Here is a 4,762-nt window from a genome sequence, read left to right as displayed (position 1 = left end):
TCTTATCTTATATTTCCTTTGTTTTCTTTTCATCTTTAGTTTATGTCAATTGTTAATTTCATGGATTTGAATTGTATTATTATGAACTAAATCTAGTTTATGGTTTTTAATTGAGCCTCTTGAAACTCTTCTATGAATTGATGCAAGTTTATGTTTTGTTCTTCTCATTTGAGATCTTTTCAATTAATAATTAATGCTTGTGATTTATTGGACATTTATTACATGATACATATGAATTTGTTTCAAAATCTGAAAGGTGAGATTCAAACATGCTATAATTGAATAGACATAGATTTCAATACTGAACGAAAGTATCAATATGGTTTATGTAGCTTATAAGTTCTTAAGCCTAATGCTTCATATATGTTAAGTTTATCATAGAAATATAGAAAATTCACACATTGGTCGAATTTTATATTTCTTAACACAAATATAGAATACTTTTGTAACTTACTATCTCATTTAGAAGAAAATCTTATGATAATAATGCATTAAGGAAATAGAGAGTGGAAAGATGATGAGATTAAATTCCCTAATTTTCATCCTTTAATTAATTATCTTCATTGATATATGTTTAGAGTTTATAGTTTTTAATTGGTTTTTATGTTTATGTTTTAGTTTTCTCTTGTCAACAAATTTTCGTTAGCCAAATAGAGATTAGGAATTAAATATTGGTACTTAGTAATTCAGTCTTTGTGGGATGATACTCATGCTTGTGCACTATATTACTTGAAACGATACGTATACTTGCATTATCAATTTTTCACAACAAGTTGTTGGCGCCGTTGCTGGGGACTAAAAATTATTAATATCAATTCAGTTAATTTTTACTCTAATTTGATTGTTTATCTTCTAACTTAGTTTGTGTCTGAATTTTCTAATCTCAGGAAGTTTTGGTACATGCGACGTGGAAAGACATCTGAGATCATACCAGTGAATCTTGAGATAGAAAGAACCTACAGATAGAAAAGAGAGAAGAAGAGGTTGGAGAGAACTATGGCTGAGAATCAAGAGAATGCAACGAACAATGCTGCCAATAATGTTTATACGGCAGCAACTGCTGTTGAGATTCCAAATGTAGCAAAGGTTCCTGTGGAACAAGGACCAAGAACCGAGATTATGCTTCCCACTGTCATGGGAGTGCATTCTTGCATCACACCCCCAACAATTGTTGCAAATAATTTTTAGATTAAGCCAGGAATTCTACAAATGATCCAATCCACTGTTCAGTTTGGAGGCTTGCCTACAGAGGAGCCTAACATGTACATAGCTAATTTCTTGGAGCTTTGTGCGAATTTTAAGATGAATAGGGAGAGAGATGACGCAAACAGGTTGAGGCTATTTCCATTTTCCCTTAGGGACCGCGCAAAGAGTTGGTTGATTTCCCTACAACCTAACTCTATTACCACATAGGAGGAGCTCACTCAAAAGTTCCTTGCAAAGTTTTTCCCTCCAGGAAAAGCTACAAAGTTGAGAGGAGAAATTAATAATTTCTACCAGACGAAAGGAGAATTGCTGTATGATGCATGGGAGAGATTCAAAGAGTTGTTAAGGAAGTGCCCGCATCATGGTATAGAGAAGTGGATGCTGGACCACATCTTTTATAATGGGTTAAATGGTACTACTCGTACCATAATAGATGATGCAGCATGAGATGCGTTCATGAGCAAAAGTGCTAATGAAGCTTATGAATTGTTAGATGAGATGGCCATGAACAATTACCAGTGGCCTACTGAGAGGGAAAATACAAAGAAAGTGGTTGGGATGATTGAATTAGATGCCATCTCAATGCTTGCAGCTCAAGTGGCATCCTTGATGAAACAACTACAACATAATAACCTCACAACTCAAGCTATGCAATTACAAAGTGTGTGTGAAATATGTGTAATGGCACATTCAGCTAACCAATGTCCTGCAATGGATTTAAATAATTTGCCTATGGAACAAGTTCAAGCCATAGGAAATAGACAAAGGCCAGCCAATAACCCATATTCCATGTTCTACAACCAAGGATGGAGGAACCATCCTAACTTTTCTTGGAACATAATAATCAGAGTGTTCAGCAGCCTTTCCCACAACCCCATCAATCTTACCAACAACCTCCTTCTGGGTTTTATCAACCAAAAAATAGACCACCACAACAGCCAATACCCATGAAGCAACCTGAAGCATATCCTGATGTATTGAATCAACTTATGATCGAAACAAGGGCTTCTATAAGGAGATTGGAGACCCAGATTGGTCAATTGGCTACTTTAATGACAAACAGGGCTCAAGGAAATTTTCCTAGCACTACTAAAGTAAACCCTAAAGAACAGTGCCAAACCATTACCTTGAGAAGTGGGACACAGTATGAAGGGCCAAGTAAGATCCAGCCAGATAAGATGAGTCAAGAACAAAAGATACAGAGCACAATCGAAAAGAAGCCTAGTGAGGAAAAGTTACTGATAGCGTCCCAAAAAAACAAGTGGTACCTCCAGTAAGCTGTAACGCCCCAAACTCCAGGGACCGTTATGGTGTGCCTTGTAAACAGTGCTAAACTCGCTAATCGAGTCATTTGGCCAAAATCGTGAACTAAGTATGATTAGCGGTTTAGGGTTTAAAAACTTTGGTTAGGATGTAACGTTTCACTAGAACGTTTAATTTATACATTGGGATCCCGAAAATATAATTTCAGAGTTTATTACAGAAAGTATATACAACAGGTCGTTCTAAGCGGCAAAACAGGGTTCAACCCTAGTTCCACTTTAAACCTCGGCCGTGGCGGACGAGCAGCTGCATATGTACACGTCATCACCTAAGCTCTCCAACTCAAGAATTACTACACTTTCCTTGCCATTCAAGACTGCTCTTTAATTACTTAACCAATCCAAACCCTGGATCAAACCATAGCCAGTCATAACTAACTCATGAAACCAATGATGAATCCTTTCCATAACCCAACTTATCTCTTAAGTTTCTAATACTGTACTACTTTACCCATCACAATATAGCCATGTGATCTACATACACCATCAATATACCCTTCTCTATATACGTACCAACAAAAGAATAACATGGCGCCAAAGCCAATCAACATAATTCACATCTCAGAACTAGAAAACTGACCTGTCATCCCCTAGCCATGAATGCCATGGGCATGTTTGCAGTACTGAGATGTGAATTATGTTGATTGGCTTTGGCGCCGTGTTATTCTTTTGTTGGTACGTATATAGAGAAGGGTATATTGATGGTGTATGTAGATCACATGGCTATATTGTGACGGGAAAAGTAGTACAGTATTAGCAACTTAAGAGATAAGTTGGGTTATGGAAAGGATTCATCATTGGTTTCATGAGTTAGTTATGACTGGCTATGGTTTGATCCAGGGTTTGGATTGGTTAAGTAATTAAAGAGCAGTCTTGAATGGCAAGGAAAGTGTAGTAATTCTTGAGTTGGAGAGCTTAGGTGATGACGTGTACATATGCAGCTGCTCGTCCGCCACGGCCGAGGTTTAAAGTGGAACTAGGGTTGAACCCTGTTTTGCCGCTTAGAACGGCCTGTTGTATATACTTTCTGTAATAAACTCTGAAATTATATTTTCGGGATCCCAATGTATAAATTAAACGTTCTAGTGAAACGTTACATCCTAACCAAAGTTTTTAAACCCTAAACCGCTAATCATACTTAGTTCACGATTTTGGCCAAATGACTCGATTAGCGAGTTTAGCACTGTTTACAAGGCACACCGTAACGGTCCCTGGAGTTTGGGGCGTTACAACTTGGTATCAGAGCGAGCCAAGGTTTATGGTTCCTGAAGACAAGCTGGGCATGTACACTCATCACTGAAGATAGCTTCACTCAAGGAATGGTAACTATTTCTGTAGCTATGTGTATAGCTGTTTAAATAAAATGTGAATGATTTACCTGCACATTGTATTAGGGAGCATGAGATTCTGATAGAGCCTGGCTCTTGACTATATGATTATATGCTCCGTGAATATATATGTATATATGACTGTGATCATATGGATACCTGCTCTGTGAATCTATATATAATTGTGTTGTTTGCATGCTAGGATTGGAAGCATGGTTTGAGTATTGGAAGAGCAGGGATTATGAGTATGTATGAATGCCATGGGCATGTTTGCAGTACTGCAAGTGGTTTATGATTGTGGTGTGGTAAGGTTTATCCCGTGGGAAAAGCCCTTGATATGGTTATTGTGACTAATGGGTCAAGTTATTGACTACATATTTAATCAGCAGGTTTATACTCAAGGGCAGGTTATGAGGCCTGGTGATAGCTATACAGGGGCTGGGAGTTACAGCCAGGGTATCAGTTCTTCGTCTGCATCTTTGAATGTTCAGCAGACGCTTACAGACTTGCAATTAAGATTGCAGAGGCAGGAGGAAGAGATCAAGTATTTGAAGCAACAACAGAGTCTGTTGGGTGGTAACTCTTCCTTTCCTATGCCAGGGGTGGCATCAGTTTCAGCTCAGCCTAGGGTTGAGAATAGACGGGAATTTCTTTGTGGAAGATTCCTGAAGTTTTATCCTCCAATCTTTGAGGGAGGCCTAGATCCATTCAGAGCTGAGCAATGGATGGGTATGATCAGCTCTATTCTTGATAGTATGGGACTGGTGGGTCACGATAGGGTGATCTGTGCTACATGTGTATTGCGGGATGATGCCCGGACATGGTGGGAGGTAGTATCCCAGACACGTGATACAGTTGTGATGGACTGGAAAGAGTTTAGGCAGCTGTTCAATGAGAGGTATTACT

The 4,762-nt window shown here is 38.4% G+C and overlaps 1 non-coding gene across 1 annotated transcript; it reads right to left on the bottom strand.

Moving 5' to 3' along the window:
- Positions 1 to 1,467: 1,467 nt before the first annotated feature.
- Positions 1,468 to 1,574, bottom strand: LOC133820665 (small nucleolar RNA R71). The gene has a single exon (XR_009887068.1). It is a non-coding gene; the product is annotated as a small nucleolar RNA R71 (small nucleolar RNA).
- Between the last annotated feature and the right edge of the window lie 3,188 nt (positions 1,575 to 4,762).

The sequence above is a fragment of the Humulus lupulus genome, chromosome 2 (genome assembly GCF_963169125.1).
Source record: "Humulus lupulus chromosome 2, drHumLupu1.1, whole genome shotgun sequence".
In the NCBI taxonomy this organism is placed as follows: Eukaryota; Viridiplantae; Streptophyta; class Magnoliopsida; order Rosales; family Cannabaceae; genus Humulus; species Humulus lupulus.
Note: the sequence above shows the minus strand (reverse complement) of the source record. Positions and strands in the feature narration are given on the sequence as shown.